The sequence below is a fragment of the Pinus tabuliformis genome, chromosome 8, assembly GCF_031772625.1.
Source record: "Pinus tabuliformis cultivar Carrire ecotype Pingquan chromosome 8, CPIR1, whole genome shotgun sequence".
NCBI classification, from domain to species: Eukaryota; Viridiplantae; Streptophyta; class Pinopsida; order Pinales; family Pinaceae; genus Pinus; species Pinus tabuliformis.
The window spans coordinates 1,084,649,654-1,084,670,557 of NC_142294.1; the positions used below are offsets into that span (position 1 = coordinate 1,084,649,654).

Here is a 20,904-nt window from a genome sequence, read left to right on the forward strand (position 1 = left end):
CCCCTCAGATTCATATTCTTTTGGATATTTTATTACATAAAATCTTCCAAATTGTATATTGAGATCTTTGGGGGATGGTGGCACAATGACTTCCATTAAAGGCTACAAATCTCTCCCATCCATTGCATAGAGGAAATAAAATTTAGATATCAAGATAAGAAAACAAAACTCTATCATTTGGGCCCTGTTGTAGTAGCTACAACCACCCTCCAAAATTTTGTCTTGCGTGCAAATTTTCGAGCCTACCTTGGATCCTGCAATTGATCATCCTTAGTAACTTGTTTGTAAGTTGATGATTTCGAGCTCCCCTCCTTGATCTTAAGAATTTTTCATGTTCACATATTTATGCAACATGTGTCATTGGGCATAGAGATTGTTGTTTGTCATGCAAAGGGAATGTTGTTCGCTTGAAGGGAAATCTTGTGCATAGGAGTTGTTTTCATTACATAGATATGTTTCACACTCACTTCACACACTCTTGTGACGAAGGTTGTTGCATCAAGAAAAGTATGTCTTATACATACTGGATGGTTTATGTTGTATCACTAAGTGTTCGTCTATGATCATGGTCAAGTCCTATCACTGTTTACATCTATTTCACTGGTCGCACACTTAACCAATTTCCCAAAAAACCTAGCCTCATCTAGCTTCTCGAAACTATACACTTTTCTAGTGCAACCATCAAGATTCCTCCCTTGCCTACTGAAAATTCATAGTGTGTAGAGGCCCCAACATCCCGTGGCATCGAAAACTGCACAGTGGCTTCCTATAGTGTCCTTCCACCAACTGGAATCCAATGTCATCAGAGATTGCGTAGTATTTCCTCCTAGATGCTCAAACTACAATACACACAAAAATTGTGCAGAGGTTTCCTCCCACGACCTCATCCCACAACAATGTCTTGTGCCTCAAAATTGGGTAGTGTTTTCCAAGTTTCCTTGTCTATCTTGCATTTAGAAACTGCATAATTGGGCCTCCTAGGGCTTCGTCTTGACAATAGTCACTGCTTGCTGAAATGACATTGATATATCTCTTAGTGATTACATGAAAATGTGACATTATAAGATCACCCCCAAGGAGTTGAGGAGAAGGACCAAGAGAATAAGTGATGGTAAAGGTCAGGACCACATGCAAACTCCGTCGGATGCATGATCATCTTGAGGGTAATTATGGTAAGTAAAGAAAACATTTTTAAGTTAATTATATTAGTTGAGTTTGCAAGATTGCTTGTCATTGTCATATCATCATGTCTTCAGTAACATGCTTGTGCAAAAACACAAAAACTCATTTCATGTGTTTCCTCTACATGTCTTGCTTCCTTTTCGCTTGTTTTACCAACTGTCATCTTCAACATGTTGATTGTTATGTCATGCTTATGACCTTGTTTTGTTGATGTTGAAGGTTTTTATATGAGGCATGTTTGCTATCTAAACATCTATCGCACTCACACATGATGTTGTAATCACTATCATGCAAGTGTCATCATGATCGTCCAAAGGTCTATTTGAAGTGTTGCAGTTGTCGCTTTCACCTTAGACAGTCCCGCAGTCAGTCACACTGAGCATATGTTGTCTTGTGGTTTGGGGTGTCTTATCATCGAGTCATGTTGAGTGTGTGTTTGCAAGGTCATGTATACACAAGTTCACTCGCTCACACACACAACCATTTTTTCTAAAAGTCTATTGACCAGACCACCCTCCATTAACCAGGCCTCCACTGAGCTACACTGTGCAGTATCAGCCCTCAATGACTAAGCATTGTTGCCCAAAAATGTGGAGAGCTTGAGGTTTCCCTCCACGCAGTCTACATTGTGTAATTCTAGAATCAACCCGTTTGACTATCATGCAGAACAATGCAAAAGTTTCCCAAGAAGCTATCTCAGTTTGTGCTTCTCGCAAGCCTACCCATCAAGCCTCCTAATGGTCAACCAAAGAATTTGACTTGGGCAGTGACCAGGGCCACACTCCCAAAAAAAGCAAAAAAGTTGCCAACCTGCCTATTTTCACTGCTTGAGTAAATTATGTAGACAAGAGGGACATGCACCTATTGCCTGTCGCTGCACTATCTCTTGAAATTGTGAAGTTTTGTCAGTTATTCCCCCTGCTAGCCTGCTTGCTACTCCTGAAAATTATGTAGCTTTCATGGAAAATCCACCTACTACCCGACACCTAGCTTAGCCCGAAAACTGCGCAGACATTTCCTACATGATTGCCTCCCAGATCTACGCATTTCTGGCTAGTAAGCTCCCACAACTTGATCCCAACCTCCTCTAAATATCTATGCAGTTTTCACTGCCAATGCCTCCTGTTGCCCGCCCTGCCTTCCCCAAAAAAATTGCATAATTTTGCCTTAGAGCTGAGCCAAATCGTGCAGATATCATTGTTGTCCCAGACTACTTAACCCATCCTCTCAGTGTCCTCTCTACAAATTTTCTTGATAGTATCCTGGAGCCTCGCATCCTAGCCTGACATGTGCTTTGTGCTATTCAGAGCCTTGTCCTCTCTCCCAGTCACCTGCACTAGAAAACAAAAGACAATGCATCATGGTAGACTAGGGGATTTTTGTATTTGATGTCATCTCATCATGAGTGATTGCAGAAACAGGTACATGGATGAGACATGGCACAATGACAAATAAGATCAACAAGGAGCACATGCTAGAAGACTTGTTCATGGTTGGATGAACACATGAAGCATACCAAATAGAAAGCGAAGGATACATATGCACATGCATGGCCCATCAAGTGAACACCACGACGATTGAAGACTCCACGCACTTTGGCATGTAGAGGTGAAGCTATGGTACACCATGGGCACACTCATCATTTAGCAACACAACAACTCAACACGAACAACAAAACCAACATGTGTATACCAGTAGTGTCATGTCGAGTTGTTTCACGAGTCGCCTCGGCCACATCACTATTTGAGTCATACTTTTGTAATCAATGTAATGTAAAGTGGAAGTCTAAGAGACCCACGGATGAAGTTAAAGAGTCATGTAAATCGAAGAGTCATGTAAGTCGAACAGTCATGAGGGAAGTCGAACAGTTACAAGGGTCACCCTTGGCTATATATACCCCTCGTTGGTACATGCATAGGACTTTTCACCTTGGCTCCTCCCACATAGCCTTGAGAGTCTGTAGTATTTTCTTTGAGGAGCGAGTAGTGGCTCCAACGCCCAGCTATCGAGGTTAGTGATGTATGGTGAATGGATGTGTCTTAAAACTTTCGCTTATTCGGAAGCTAGTTAATAGGCCACCATGTTTTTACACATGTATTGTATTCATTTGTAAGACTATTCTTTGCATGCTTGTAATGCATGTTGCTTTAACCTGTACTAATATAGTTGAACTATTTCGTTTAGTGAATATGTTGTTGGAAATGTGTTGTATCATTTATTATCATTGTGTCGCCCATGTGGACTAATCTGTCGGACAATAGACAAATTAATTCTTCTAAAATTGTTATAATGACCATTGCACTTGTGTGGACTACTCCGTTGGGTGTTGTACGTGCTATTTTTTCACTTTTTGTTTGTGACATCCACATCTGTGTGGACTACTCCACCGGAAGCTACACAGATCCTGATGTGTTGTGTGTCTCTAACTGAGTCGGGACTATTCCCTTTCGACTTGAGAATCAATTTCACCCTCTCCCTCTGCAATGAAAGAACTTAGACACAAGTTACACTAATCACTCACTAGGAATGTGAACCTTGTTGTTTGAAGGCAAAGTATACCACTCTAATGTGCTGACAAGAAAGAGCTAAGGAATATATTTAAGATAATGGTAACCGAGCCATCATACCAGATGGGACTCCTACACCAAACGGTGTGAGGTCTAGTTGGGACTTCATACTGGGGAGATCCCCTGAATGTTGGTGGGTCCAACATTATCAGCATTTTTTGCGCTAGAAAGAGGACCGAATGATAATATGAGTCCTCTCACTATTTTGGATCTTTGTGCATCTATCATGGAGTTTGTTATAGTTCACCCTATGAAATTTCTATCCAATGGATGTATCTTTGATGTCGAGAGGGAGTTCTCGGATAACTTGCTAGAAATCACGTATGATTGTGAAGGTGAAGTGGCTTGGCCTAAACACTTAGATGAATTCCATGCACTCATGGAGAATGTGGAAGGTTTTAATGAAACATAGGTTTGTACGCTACTTAAACACACACTTAACGACTACCCATTTCTATGGTGTAGCATACTGCCTCATAATTCCGTGCACTCATTCAAATAGTTCAGTGATCTAATAGACTCTGTTTCTCACCATTTTGATCTTGAAGCACATGATAAAAAAAAGTTACAACATTGGAAGGCCCCGCATGAATCTCTACTAGAATTTTGGGAGCACTTTCGTCGTGTCCCTTTTGAAGCTCCAAAAAGTCATATGAATTTCCAATACCTTTGGCATAGATATGAATGTATGTATGAAATAGGTCTCTCCTAAAAGGAAGAAAAATCTCAAACCCCAATCAACATACTTCGGTGATGGAGTTCTGCAATCTCAAGCGAACATGGTCGTTATCACAAGTGACTATCTGCCTTCCCCTCATCAAATAGCTCCACCCCACAAAGTGATGTGGGAGAGCATGCACACAAGTCTATTCAACTGTCACATCCTCCCACCCTCACTACTCTCAATTTTTGCATAGAGTTGGTTGGCAAGCCCATGGCTTGTCATATGCACTCATTACCTCAACCTCCGTCGCTTTGTTCTATTGATCCTTTGGATTGTACTATCCTATGTTCTTCCATTCCGGACTCCACACTTATTGTGAATGAGGATCAAGCCATCGACAGAGTTGATGTTGTGCAACCAACCTAGATGCACGTGTGTGGGAATCTGAGGAAGAACCCACGGTGAAGGATGACTCCCTCCCATCCATGCCTCATCCAATCTATCCTAACATCTCTCGTGATTCTACCACTCTTGATTTTCCCTATGAAAACTCATCTCTGGATGTTTACACTTCTAATCATTCACAGGACACACCGGACGTTAGCTTGACATTACATTACGGAGAGGATACATCTTCCTCTTAAAACCCATCCCATCTATCATCTATCATTTCTAAAAACACAGAGGGTGAGCATCCTTGTTTGTCATCTACCCCTCTACATCATTCATCAAATCATGAGGATGCCGACGAACATCCCGAATTTTTTAATCGTGGTTTTCATGATCTTTGTACTTCTTCATTTGATCACAATGTTGATTCACTTGTTAATATTTTTAAGCCACTGCTCTTCAATGATCTATCTATTGATGAAGTGGAAACCCCGCAGGCTGTCGAGGCACTTCAGCCTGAGTTGATGGTTATGTCAGGCCCTCACTATCCTGAGGTTAGTTCCACTTCCGATCAGAAAATTTTTGAAACACCCAAGGCTCCTCATCACTCATCTGTATGCACTGAAGATCAATCCAACACACATATTTTGCTTCCTCCATCGGAATCACATGATCCCTTCACTTATGCACTAGAGGAATCAAACACAACAAGCACACTTGCAAAGCGTAATTTGTTTCTCTTTCTCATGTTTGCTCGCCTGTCACAGTCAAAAGAGTATTCATGCTTATCATCTGCACACAGTGTGTCACAACACCATGTTAAGTTCACATAATGCTTGTCTTGCTCTTTTACTATTTTCTTTTCTATGGATGGATTTAAACTCAAAGTGTGTTGGTCTTCATTGCTAAATATTTCTTGTTCACTGGTTTACATGCATATCTTTTTTTTTACCATGCCTTTGCCAACATGGGCCAACCAATGCGCTGATGGCTACATTGGAAATATCACTTCACGTGAGTAGGCCCATGCAATTTTTAGCGTAGGAATAAGAGTAGTCTTTGCTTTACTTTATGGTCTGCATGTTTGTTTTCTTGCTTTCTTGCCTTGCTTACTTGTTTTTTCTTTTGATTTCATTCTACCTTTTCTTTTTGCTTTCTTTTCTTTCTCGTGTCTGTAGGTTATCTTTACATGTAGCCGCGTTTGGCTCTCGAGACAATCCGGGCAAATCTAAGAGGAATTTTACAGCTATCAACATCTGGTTATCTATTTTCCTCTCTCTTTATGAAGATCTTGTTGTCTTCAATCGATGATTCCTTGATGGAAAATACTTTCTGTTCAAAGTTAGTCCTGGTGAAAACACAACGCTTGCATTGATAACTAGTACGCCCTACTTTAATCGGTTATTTTGGGTTAACTGTTGTCAGGTCAGTGAAGTAGAGTAAGGTGAGGGGGGAAAGTTTAACAAGTATGTTAGAGGTATATATAAGATACTTCTCTAAAGGAACAACCTCTTCTTCTCTCAATAAGTTGGGATTCCTCTTCTCTCTCTAAAATAAATAAGTGTCTATGCACAATTCTTTGAAAAATGAAAAAAGTGAAAAAATGAAAAATGAATAAGGCGAAAGAAGAGAAAGGCTTCTTGTGTAGAAAGGTGATGCAAGTAACTCCGCGAGGTACTAACCAGGCTCATTGGAAGTGGAGCGATTCTTGTGTTCCTGCATGACTCCGCCGAGCTACTGTCTAGGCCTGTTGATAGCAGAGCAACACCAGAGATGAAACTTAAACTCTGATAGTTATAGTACTTGTGCATCGATATACTCCTCATCCCCGAACAAAACAACTAAGTTGACTTGGCTTGGAATGTGTGCTGACCAGTCAAGAGAATGACAGGGCCTACATCTTTCACACAAGCTAGTGTGAAAGCCATCATGATCAAAGAATCTAATAATACTTCCAGAAGGGTTAGAATCATTTTTCATGAAACAAGATCCATACAAAGAGCTGGGGTCCTACCAGTGTGTCACCAATGTTGTAGCGGCTACAACCACCCTCCAAAATTTTGGCTCAAATGCAAATTTCAGAGCCTACCTTGGATCCCGTGATCGATCATCCTTGATCACTTGTTGGTAAGCTGACGATTTCAAGCTCCCCTTTTTAATCTTAAGAGTTGATCATGTTTCACATATTTATGCAACATGTGTCTGTTAGGGTCCTAGAATTTTTATAGGAATGCTTGATTATAGTTGATATTATTATGATTGAGATGTTGTAAATAATATTTCCTCCACCAAATTATTTCCAAAGAGACACCAAGTACCAAGATTTAAGGAGATTTTTCCATGTAAATGTTTGGATCAGATCCTGGACTGCAGGTATTTTCATCAGAAAGAGCTCAGAAGTAGCTTTTCAACAATATATCATGCACTCAAATCCAATTCCTAGATCAAAGGCAAGAGCAGGTTGAAGTCTGCACCCCAAAAAGAAGAAGAAGGCAAAAGTGAGAAATCATTTATTTTTGAAGTATTAAAATTAATTAACAAAATAAATGAATAAACATAAACTCTAAAAAGCATGAAAATTCCTTTATTCATTATAAATCCAAAGGTCAAGGCCTATGGCCCACCTTGCACTCATGCGTTATCTCCCCCCAAAGTTAAAATCATCAAGATGTGTGTGTATTATAATCTATGGTTGTGCTTATGTTCAGGATCCCCCAACCCCTCAGACATTTAACCAAAGCAGGGGTCGAGAAAGTGGTTTTCACTTTTACCATTATTTACAGATGTCACCCACATGTAATTTTGGACCCCCTACCCCCGAAACCTCTTACTGCCTACCCCCTCTAGAATCCATTAACTGTTTTGGTTTGAATTTTATAAATATGGCGGGAATGGATTTCATGCCATTATGAAACAAATACTGTGTGGATGGGAGACTGAATGTAATTCAATTCGATTATGAAATAAATGCTTTGTGGATCGAAAACTAAGTTCAAGATATTAGGTGAGACAGTTCAGGGATGTAAGGTTAAGTGGGTAAAATGAAATGACAGGAAGAGGAGTAAAATAATTCATGGTTGCAGGAAAATAAATACATGAGGGAAAATGAGAGGGAGATTTTGCAATAACATGTTCATGAAAGTAATGTACAGGTGAGGAAAAATAGGGAGCTTCATGTCAACCAATTTTAGGCATAAAAGGACAAGTAAAAATGAGTTTTTACAAGAAGCAAAATATTTTTGTTTTTACAAGGATAAAAGCCAAAACAAAAATGTTTTACCAGCCATGGATTTACATAAAAAACAGCACATGGTTTTGGAAATTCATCCAAAGATTTACAAGAGTAAAAGGAAATTTACAGGGGAAGGTAAAAGGAGAAACATGACATGCTTTTTATAAAGAACCCATGGATTTTTGAAACATTATTTATAAATCATTATAATAAATACTTTGAATTATAAATTTCATTTAAATATTTGGAAATATTAATTTAAATATATTATTTACATAAAAATATTTTGTGACAAAACAAAATATTTTAAAGATGATGGAAAAGACAAGACACATGACAACAACAAGATAAGCACAGACAATAGTGCATATTCAGCCCAACATTTCATAACAAAATGCAATAGGAAGAGGGACATCACAACAAACAAAATTTCTAATTCAAAGGCCCAGTCACCACTAAAATACCCAGAAACAACAGATTTCAAGCAGTCAGTAAACCAATTCCAGATTGGATGCACATTACTTGTAGGGAACTTAGTGTTATTATCTTATCTTTAGTTTATTATGCAAGATTTCTCCAGAAATAGTCGCAATCAGCAACAATTCACTTTAAAGGTTGAACATAAGATCAAGAATAGTATAGACTTCCTATTACTTAGTTGTATTTTGGGAAATATCTACAGGTTTTTGGTAGATATTGTTTGTAATAATTTTTATTCATTTTACTGAGATTATTAGAGAATATTTTGTAGATCAATTCCTCTTTGGGATTTGATATTAGTTTAGCATAGGATCTTAGGATATTTTGTACTTATCAGTATATATACTTCATTGTTTGAAGTATTAAGGGTTGATTAATGTAATTTCCTTCTGCATATTTTAATTTTCAAATCACTAGAGCATCTGTAATACAAGGACCTTTCACAGGAATCATGTGCTATAATAAATGGTGATGTTTCTATTACGTATATTTTTTTAAACGTTGTTTTTCCTTTTTTTTGTTATTGTGAATTTCTGAATTAATCAACATAAACTGTGATAAATAGGTTTCTTTACTCACAGGGCCATATTTTGGCTGTTTATAGTTTTAATGTTTTCCACTGAAGTAAGATCAAGGAATTTTTAATTTCTCCATGTTTTGGCTGTTGATAGTTTTAATGTTTTCCACTAAAGTAAGATCAAGGAATTTTTAATTTCTCCTTGGTTTCTACTAAACCTTACACTTCTGCTTTTCTACAAATTCATTTAATTTCTGAAAAGATCCAGTTAGTGCAACCTAGCTTGTTTGCGAGAACTCCTCTAAAAATTGATGCAAAACTCAAGTTTAGTTTGTAGACTCCATAGCCCAATGGAATTATAACACTCAAATAAACCAAACCAATAAAACAAAACAAACAAATACAATCATGGCTAGCCTAAAATTTACATAAAGAAAAGCTAAATTAAATAGAGAGATCCCTCTCTGAAGGCTAGATCCTAGCTTCAAAAGTGGTTTTGGTGTTATCCAATGTGTTTAATCCCTCAACCTCAAACATACAAAACAACAACATAGTGGCGACTTGAAAATTTCAGGTTCCTAAGAAAAGTATATAAAGTTCCATATTTGATTACTAATGGTAGGGAGTGATCCGACACAAGAAGGTTGAATCATCCACCTGGTGACTCCACATAGTTTCAGCTCAATCGAAAGACTCCACTGGCAAAAGAATCTAGAAATCAGGACATTCATGGCGACTCCACTGCTTATTGATCAAGTTGTTTCCTAAAAACAAGATGACAGGGTATGTGGCAAACCCTATATCTTGTGAAGTTATAAAAGAAATCAGGGATCAATTAGCAGATTTTCAAATAGATGAAGTCTTTTCAACGACCGTGCTTCATTGTTTGAGATCTCTCAAGTCTTCTCCTAAAGGTAAAACCTGTTTTTTCGAATTAGTTGTTGAAAGGTTTGAAAAGGAGATTGAGATTTTAGATGTTCAAATCCAATCATATAACTTCCAAAATCCAAAACAGTTCTTGGAAATTCTACCTCCTCTTAAACAAGAAATAGTAGTGCTACATGTTGATGTTGAAAATGTGCATTGTTTTGAGAGTAAATTAGATGAATCATATCAGAAACTGTATAATGATATAGAAAGCATATGTGGAATACCCAATCATGACCATAAATTTGAAAAATACATGGAAAGCATATGTGGAATACCCAATCATGAACGTAAATTTGCAAAATACTTTGGGCATCAAGTAATAGGTCATGTCTTTCATGATCCCATATATATCTATATGGAGAAGTTTTTCACTACAGTGTCCCAATCAATTTCTAGTGCCTCCCTTGTTTTCCATGATTCCAGAGCTCTCTGTCATGAAGATCAAGCTGATAATCAGTTTCTAGTGCCCTTACAAGCTCTAGTTCTGATTCTTCTTAAAGACAGTGAAGGAACCAAGGTATTGGATTAGATTTTTGATTGGCTATATTGGATATTTTACATTGCGTAAAGTCAAGAATTTGGTGTTAGAATAGGATTGTATATACATAAATAAGCTTACCAGGTAAGCATCTTTTCAGCATTTAGATTTTCAGTGTGCAGCAGTGATTTCAGTTGTTAGTTTGCAGTTTTACAATTTACAGTACAGAGTTCAGTTCGTAGTTTTAGTTCATATTTTAGTACACAGATCAGATTTCTATTTAAAGTTTAGAAAAAATGACTAAGGTTTTTAGTTGCAGAGGTTTTTTATGATAGAGCAAGTTGCAGATTCGGGATCAACCCAATGGATCAGGCTACTAGTCTACGGTGTTCTTGACACTTCACCAGGAAGTGCCATCCCTAGTTGGAGCCACTTTTAGGGTCCTATAATTTTTATAGGATTGCTTGATTATAGCTGATCATTATTATGTTTGAGATGTTGTAAATAATATTTCCTCCTACAAATTATTTCCAAAGAGACACCAAGTACCAATATTTAAGGAGATTTTTGCATGTAAATGTTTGGATCAGATCAGACTGCAGGTATTTTCATCAGAAAGAGCTCAGAAGCAATTTTCCAACAATATATCATGCACTCAAATCCAATTCCTGGATCAAAGGAAAGAGCAAGTTGAAGTCTGCACCACAAAACAAAGAAGAAGGCATAAGTGAGAAATCATTTATTTTTGAAGTATTAAAATTAATTCAAAAAATAAATGAATAAATATAAACTCTAAAAAGCATGAAAATTCCTTTATTCATTATAAATCCAAAGGTCAAGGCCTATGGCCCACCCCACACTCATGCATTATTTCCCCCCAAAGTTAAAAGCATCAAGATGTGTGCGTATTATAATCTATGGTTGTGCATATGTTTTGGATCCCCAGCCCCTCCACCATTTAACCAAAGGGGCATCGGGAAAGTGTTTTTCACTTTTACCATTATTGACAGATGTTACCCTCAAGTAATTTTAGACCCCCCTCCCCCTAAACCTCTTACTACCTACACACTTTTACCATTATATGCATATGTCACCCTCACCTCCACCACTTAACCAAAGGGGGTGTCGGGAAAGTGGTTTTCACTTTTACCATTATTTACACATGTCACCCTCACGTAATTTTAGACCACCCTCCCCCTAAACCTCTTACTCCCTACACAATTTTACCATTATTTACAGGTGTCACCTTCACTTAATTTCAAACCCTCCTCTCGGAATTGGTTTGAATTTTATAAATATGGTGAGAATGGATTTCATGAGATTATGAAAAAAATACTGTGTGGATGGGAGGCTGAATGGAATTCAATGCGAATATGAAATAAATGCTTCATGGATGGGAAACTAAGTTAAAGATATCAGTGAGATAGGTTGAGGGATGGAAGGCTAAGTGTCATGTCTCCATTCTATTATACAATGAAAATACCATAATATACATACAAAATAATTTTTTTGTTTACAAACATATAAAACTGAGGTTATCGACTATAGCATTACTACAAAGCTTACCATTATTTCATATCATTAATAAGACCTGTCCATTATCTGGGTTTAATAACTACAAAATTAATACAAAGTGCGGAGCATGGATATCCTACTATACCACAAGGCTATCAATAACTGGGACACTGTCAGTCCTCTGTCTGTTGCATTTAATAGATAGTCATACCAAACTTGGATGACTTATCTTGCACTCTGAACTTAGCTACCACTAGTCATTGCGAAATTTAATACTTTTCTCTACCGTATGGTTGCATGGCAGCCATATCAGGACACCTCGGGATCATTCCTCGCATCAACGATGGAGGTTATGAGCCTCAAATCTAATGGTTGTAATCTGTCCGGGTGGCTTTTCCATCCATCATGCTGGATTGTGCGTTCCATTTGCACCCTTCTCCCTTGGCGCTATGCTCTGCCTCTCTGCTTACAGGTTGCTAGGCCTAAAGGGTTTGAGCACAATGTGCTTGACTGGTCTCAGAAGCGACTGAAGGTTTCATGACCATCATTTACACATTCATGAACATGTATTATTTTTCCTTGGCTATACTGCTATGTAAAATTTGTTTCCTCTAGACTAGATTTAGGTTGCTTCTGATACGTTTTATTTTTGCAGATTCGGAGGAGATGGATATGCAATTCACTATTGTTTCGAAGGTGAAGCAGCTTTCTTGCCTGTCAAGGGAGTTCAATGGGTTTCGAGTAAGTTCTTGGCTTCCTGCCTGGTACCTTTCTTGTTTAGCCGAGAGGGTATAGTTCTTCGGTTATTGTTTGGAGTTCTAGCTTTAACTCCTTTCCAGAAGAGCCAGTTTTGGCTTCTGCCCTGGTTTAACATGGATTTACCGTGACAGGTGCTCACAGTTCTTTGATGCCCGGAGGGGGTCTTTCTAATAGTACAACTGGGAATGTAGCTCATTACTCAAGTATATTCAAGGATTTTGAAGGCTAGGGTTTTGATATTAAGCTGTGAATCAAGCCGGTTTTTACTCAGGACTTGTCCATCATGTACTGTAATTAAGAACAGAGGATTTTAAGTTAATGTTTAAGGATTTTCGACCTTTTGGTGGATGTATTTATCTTGGTCCATGTCTAAGCATTCATTTTGCTTGCTCTTTCCAGGGCTTAGTAATATATGTAATACTTTGTTTAAGTTAAGAGTGATACATGGCACTATTTTATATTCACTGTGCTATCTTTGCTCCTGTTCTGCAGTAGAGTTATCATGGAAATGTTTACTTTGAGTTCTTTAAACTCCTGGATTATTTATCGTTCCTGCTAGTTTTCCCATTATCTGTACAATTTTTATATGGAAATAATTTATTCAAATGTATTTGTCGATAAATGCATACTTAGATAGAATGACTGCATTGGTTCGTTGTCTTATGCTCTTGTTTGTTTTTTTTTCATTGTTCTCTTGCGCAAATAAAAATCCTCTGCTATGGTGAAGTCTCTTGTCATACAAGAGTCAGGCGCGAGCGCGAACACTGATTTATAATTATAATTTAGGGCCTCAAATTTTCAGAGGTAGGGTTTTCCTGGGTTTTGAGCTTGCTAACAGTGGCTTTCCATTCGCCTTGCTACACTTGCATACTACTGTGTTTCCACTACATTTCTTTTTTTTTGTTTTCTTAGATCACACAGGTTCGAATTATCTGAGTTCCTAATTTCTACAGGCTCTTATCTACTCAGTTTACCCTTAAACAAAGTTTATACCTGCTCTTATTGTTGGGTTTGCAAGTGTATTTTGTACAGGCCCCTCTTGAAGGCCTCGTCACTATCTATAACCAATGTCATCTATGCATGTCTGTTTGTGCAGACTCCTTTGTCTCAGCTGGTATCGGACTGACTGAACCCACCGGTTCCGGTCATTATGTCCTTCTCACTGCTTGTCTCACAGTACTAAATCTGTTGTGCCCTCCAGTTATTTTCTAAAGTACTTCCTCATCAAGGATTTCTCGGTGAAAAGAACTTCCATTCCATTCATAATCAAGACCCTCATTTTTCTGTTAACTACGAGTAAATCCTTATAGTTCTACGGACAATACAATCTCAGAATAAAATCTACATTATAAGCCTTTATAATTCTACTGACATTAAATTCTCTGATAGAATGTAAATTACAGAATTCTTATATTTCTACAGACAATGAATTCTCTGATAGAATATAAATTACAAAACTCTTATATTTCTACAAACAATGAATTCTCTGATGGAATATAAATTACAAAACTCTTATAATTCTACTAACAATGAGATTACAAATAATCCATAAATTGAAGAAAAGACTCTCACTGTAACACTCACGATTAATCAAACATACAACTTTCCTTACAGAATAAATGTCGAAAGGTACTGCTTACCTGTGTTCGTGTACAAAAGATCCCAATGATTTCAGTCACCTTACCACTTTAGCTTGTCATCCTCTCGTCCATGAGATTCGTCTTCGAGACCAAATATCCCCCCAAGCCTGCTTGCAAGACTACGGTCTTTAGCAAGACTTTCGCACATAGTGCTATTGCTATCTGGTCATCACCAAATGACCAAAATTAGCATTCTTTTCCCCATTCTTACTTTCTGTCTCTACAGCATGGCTTTTTCCTATCCCCCACCCCTTTCTTGGAGTGTTCTTCGTTAGGGTAGACAATTAGGTTTTTTCCCTTTCTTTCTTTTTTTTACTCGCAACTGCCTTTTTCCAACTTCTTTATGAGAAGTTACAATCTATTATACTCAATAATTCTCTAACTTCAGAAATTAACAATATTATTAACCAAACAGAAAAATAACAATAACAATATTATCCAGTTTTTCTTACAGTGGTAAATAAAATATTTACAACTTTTCTGGGGACATTACACTAAGTGGGTAAAATGAAATGACAGCTAAGTGGGTAAAATGAAATGACAGGAAAATGAGTAAAATAATTTTACAACTGGAGCAAAAGAAATTCATGGGTGCACGAAAATAAATACATGAGAGAAAATAAGAGGGAGGTTTTGCAATAATATGTTTATGAAAGTAATGTACAAGTGAAGAAAAATAGGGAGTTTCATGTAAATTAATTTTACGCATAAGAGGACAAGTAAAAATGAGTTTTTACAAGAAGAAAGATATTTTTGTTTTTATAGGGAAGGAAATTTACATGGGAAGGTAAAAGGAGAAACATGAAATGGTTGTTTAAAACAACCCATGGATTTTTGAAACATTATTTATAAATCATTCTAATAAATACTTTGAATTATGATTTTCATTTAAATATTTGGAAATATTAATTTAAATATATTATTTATATCCAAATATTTTGTGACAAAACAAATTATTTAAAATATGATGGATAAGACAAGACGCATGACAACAACAAGATAAGTAGGGACAACAATGCATATTCAACCCAACATTTCAGAACAGAAAGCAGTAGAAAGAGGGACATCAGTGCATATTCCGCCCAACATTTAAGAACATAATGCAGTAGAAAGAGGGACAACACAAACATCTGCCACCGAGACAAACAACATTGCTCATTCAAATGCCCATTTCGGAACAGAATGCAGTAGAAAGAGGGACATCGGTGCATATTCCACACAACATTTAAGAACATCATGTAGTAGAAAGAGGGACAACACAAACATTTGCTAGCAAGACAAATAACATTGCTCATTCAAAGGCCCAATCACTACCAAAATGCCCAAAAACAACAGATTTCAAGCAGTTAGTAAACCAATTCCAGATTGGAATGCACATTACTTGCAGGAAAATTAGACATAATCTTATATTTAGTTTATTATTCAGGATTTCTCCAAAAATAGCCATAATCAGCAAAAATTCACTTTAAAGGCTGAACATAAGATCATAAATAGTATAGAATTCCTATCACTTAGTTGTATTTTGGGAAATATATACAGGTTTTTGGTAGATATTTTTTCTAATAAATTTTATTTAGATTTTCTTGAGATTATTAGAGAATATTTTGTAAATAAATTCCTTTTTGGGATTTGATATTAGTTTAGCAAAAGATCTCAGGATATTTTTTGATTATCAGTATACATACTTCATTGTTTGAAGCATTAAGGGTTGATTTCCAAATGTAATTTCCTTCTGCATATTGTAATTTTCAAAGCACTAGAGCATCAATAATACAAGGACCATTCACAGGATTCATGTGGTGTAATAAATGGTGATATGTATTTTCTGCATATTTGTTTAAACATTGTTTTTCCTTTCTCTCTTATTCTGAATTAATCAATAGAAACTGTGATAAATAGAATTCGTTACTCAGAGCACCCTATTTTGGTTGTTGATAATTTTAATGTTTTACACTGAATTCAAATCAAGGAATTATCAATTTCTCCTTGGTTTCTACTGAACCTCACACTTCTGCTTTTCCACAAATTCATTTAATTTCTGAAAAGATCTAGTTAGTGCAAGCTATCTTACCATGTGAGAACTCCTCTAAAAATTGATGCAATACTCCAGTTTAGTTCATAGACTCCATAGCCCAATGGAATTATAACACTCAAATCAACCAAACCAATCAAACAAAACAAACAAGTACAATCATATCTAGCCTAAAATTTACATAAAGACAAAGCTAAATTAAAGAGAGAGATCCCTCTCTGAAGTTGGCAGGGCTAGATCCAAGCTTCCAAAGTGGTTTTGATGTTATCCAATGTGTTTACTCCCCCAAACTCAAAAATACAGAATGAAAAACATGTCATATTGGGCTTAGGGATTATTGTTTGTCATGCAAAGGGAATGTGCTTTCACTTCAAGGGAAATCTTGTGCATAGGAGTTGTTTTCATTACATAGATATGTTTCACACTCACTTCACACAATACTGTCATGAACATTATTGCATCAAGAAAAGTATGTCTTATACATTCCGGATGTTATATTTTGTATCACTAAGTGTTCATGTCCGATCATAGTCGAGTCCTATCACTATTTACATATGTTTCATTGATCCTAGCCTCATCCTGCTTCCCGAAACTGTGCACTTTTCTTTTGCAACCATCAATATTCCTTCCTTTCCTATTGAAACTCCACAGTGTGCAGATACCCCAACATCCCTTGGCACCCGAAACTGTGTAGTGGTTTCATCTAGTGTCCTTCCCCCAGCTGGAATCCACTGTCATTAGAGACTGCACAATATTTTCTCCCAGCTGCCCAAGGTGCACTGCACTCAGAAATTGCACAGAGGTGTCCTCCCAGGACCCCATCCCACAATAGTGTCTTATGCCTCAAAATTACGCAGTGTTGTCCAAGCTTCCCTATATGTCTTGCATTCAAAAAGTACAGAGTTAGGCCTCGCATGGCTTCGTCTCGGCAACAATCACTGCTCGCTGAAACTGCACTGATATATCTCTCAGTGACAATAGGAAAAGGTGAAATGCTAAGATCACCCCGAAGGAGTTGAGGAGAAAGACGAAGAGACTAAGTGATGGTAAAGTTTAGGACTGCATGCAAACTCCATCGGATGCGTGATCATCTTGAGGCTAAGTATGGTAAGTAAAGAAAACCTTTCGAAGTACATCTCTTAGTTGAGTTTGCAAAACTGCTTTCCATTGTCATATCATCATGTCTTCAATAGCATGCTTATGTGAAAACTCCAAAAAAGTCATTTCAAGTGTTTCCTCTACATGTCTTGCTTCCTTTTCACTTGTTTGACCAACTGTGGTCTTCAACATGTTGATTGCTATGTCATTCTCGTGACCTTTTTCTAGTGATGTTGAAGGTTTGTGTATGAGTTGTGTTCATTATGTAAACATATATTGCACTCACACATGATGTTATAAGCACTATCATGAAAGTGTTGTTACGGTCATTCGAAGGTCTATCCGAAGTGTCACACTTGTTTCTTTCACCTTAGACATTCTCGTAGTCAGTCACATTGAGAATATGTTGTCTTGTGGTTTGGCATGTCTTGTTTTCGAGTCATTTTGAGTGTGTGTTCATAAGGTCATGTATACATGAGTTCACTCGCTGACACACTTAGTTATTTTTTTCCGAAATTCTATCATCTAGCTGAAGTCTATCGACCAAACCACCCTCCATCACCTGGACCTCCACTAAGCTGCACTATGCAGTCTCAGCCCTCAATGGCCAAGCACTATTGCCAAGAACTGTGTAGAGCTTGAGACTACCCTCTAGGTACTCTGCACTGGGCAATTCTAGAATCAACTCGGCTAACTGTCACCCATAACAACAGAAAAGTTTCCCAAGAAGCTATCTCAGTCTATGCTTCCCACAGGCCTATCCATCAAGCCTCCCACTCATCAACTAGAGAATTTAGCTTGGGAAGTGACCCAGGGCTGCACTCCTCCCACAAATTGTACAGAAGATGCCAACCTGCCTACTTACATTTCCTGAAGAAATTGCGCATACAAGAGGGACAGGAACCCACTGCCTGTCACTTCACTGTATTTGGAAATTGCGTCATTCTGTCAGTCAGTCCTGTTGCCAGCTTGCTTGCTACTCCTCCTGAAAATTGCACAGTTTTCATGGATAGGTCACCTGCTGCCCAACACCCCGCTCAGCCCAGAAACTGTGCAGACATGTCCTGCATGACTGCCTCCGAAATCTACGGAGTTATTTCCAACAATCTCCCGTAGCCTAATCCTAGCCTCCTCTGAAAATATGTGTAGTTTTCATTTGTAGTACCTCCTGCTGCCTGCACTGCCTTCCCAGAAAAAATGCACATTTCTACCTCCGAGCTAAGCCAGATCCCACAGATGTCGCTGTTGTACCAGACTTCTGAACCTAGCCTCTTAGTGACCTCTGCGTAGTTTTTCCTAACAGTGTCTCGGAGCCTCACATCCTAGCCTGACATGTGCTCTCTGCTATTTCAGAGCCTTGTCCTCTCTCTTGGTCACCTGCACTTGGAAACGAAATGCAATGCATCATGGTAGACTAGGGGATTTCTTGATTTGATGTCGTCTCATCATGAGTGATTGCAGAACCAAGTACATGGATGAGACATGGCACAATGATGAATGGAATGAACAAGGAGTGCATGCTAGAAGACTTGCTCACAGTTGGACGAACACACGAAGCATACTAAGTAGCAAGTGAAGGAGACACATGCACATGCATGGACCATCAAGCAAACACCATGACCAGTCAAGACTCTGCCCACTTTGCCATGTGGAAGTGAAGCTATGGTACACTAGAGGCACACTCAACACTCAACAGCACAACAGCTCAACTCGAACAACATAGCCATCATGTGCATACCAGCAATGTCATGTCAAGTTGTGTCATGAGTCACCTCGGCCACAACACTATTTTGGGTCATACTTATGTAATCAATGTAATGTAACGTGGAAGTCTAAGAGACCCATGGATGAAGTTAAAAATTCATGTAAATCGAGGAGTCATGTAAGTCGAACAGTCATGAGGGAAGTCAAATAGTCACAAGGATCACCCTTGGCTATATATACCCCTAATTTGTACATGCAAGGAGTTTTCACCTTAGATCCTCCCACATAGCCTTGAGAGTCTGTAGTCTCTTCTTTGAGGAGCAAGGAATGGATTTAATGCCCTGCTATCGAGGTTACTGATGTATGGTGTACGAATGTGTCTTGGAACTTTCACTGAATTCAGAAGCCTGTTAACATGCGAGCATAGTTTCACACATGTATTGTATTCGTTTGTAAGACTATTCCTTCGATGCTTGTAATGCATGTTTTTTTATCCTGTACTAAGATAGTTGAACTATTTCAGTTGTTTTAGTGCATATGTTGTTGGAAATGTGTTGTATCAGTTGTTATCATTGTCATGCCCGTGTGGAATACTCCGTCAGACACTAGACATATTTATTCTTGCAAAATTGTTATAACAACCATCACACCCGTGTGGACTACTCTGTTGGGTGTTGTATCTGCTATCTATTCACTTTTTGTTTGTGACTGTCGCATCTGTGTGGACTACTGTGTCAGACACTAGACATATTCATTATTGTAAAATTGTTATAATGACGTCGCACTTGTGTGGACTACTTTGTTGGGTGTTGTACGTGCTATCTGTTCACTTTGTGTTCATGCATTGCTGCATCTGTGTGGACTACTCTGCTAGAAGTTACGCAAATCTTGATGTGTTGTGTGTATCTAGCTAAGTTGGGACTATTCCCTTTCAACTTGAGACTCACTTTCACTGTCTCCCTATGCAGTGAAATAAATTAGACACAAGTTACACTAAGCACTCACTAGGCACATGAACCTCACTGTTTCAAGAGTAAGTATACCACTCTAATGTGATGACAAGAAATAGCTAAGGCATATATTTAAGATAACAGCAACCAGGCCATCATACTGGATGGGACTCCTACACCAAATGGTGTGAGGTCTAGTTGGGACTTCATACCGGGGAGATACTCTAAATGTTGGCGGGTCCAACACCGTTAATAGGCCCTTAGAGAAACATCCTCATTATGGGCCTTCCAATGATGATTCCTTCTTTAAAATGAAGGGGTATATCGCATCCCCCAAAAAAAAAGAATATAAAGCACCTAGTGGAAACCCATTCTCGCCAGATACGTTTTCTATAAGAAACTATGAAGGAAGCTAACACAAAATTAAAACTAGTTCAAGATTCTTTCCTTACCTGGAGATTCTTAGAAAATTATGCTTTATGTAGATCAAGAGGTCTTATTTCAAGATGGAAAGTGGATGAAATTCAATTATTATTTGCTTGGTTAACAAATTCATATTTTACTCTATAGCTACTCTTAAAATCTTGATACTTGTTTCATGTTTTTTTTGTATGTTTAAACATAAATGGCCCTTACACAAACAAGAAATAATATTCTGAAATACACTATGTAAAGTTATCTCTTCTAATTTCATTATATCAGAATGATAGGAGACGTAAATTTTACAATACGATCAAATGAAATTTGGGGGTCTTTTGTACTCATA

At 37.8% G+C, this 20,904-nt stretch overlaps 1 long non-coding RNA gene across 3 annotated transcripts; it reads left to right on the plus strand.

The window, feature by feature from the left end:
* Positions 1-12,203: 12,203 nt before the first annotated feature.
* Positions 12,204-13,174, plus strand: LOC149239111 (uncharacterized). 3 transcript variants are annotated; one of them, XR_016245431.1, is made up of 3 exons: positions 12,204-12,521; positions 12,611-12,696; positions 12,846-13,174. It is a non-coding gene; the product is annotated as an uncharacterized LOC149239111 (long non-coding RNA). The 3 variants fall into 3 exon arrangements; XR_016245432.1 differs by having other exon boundaries at positions 12,218-12,487; XR_016245430.1 differs by having other exon boundaries at positions 12,611-13,174.
* The last annotated feature ends 7,730 nt before the right edge of the window (positions 13,175-20,904 follow it).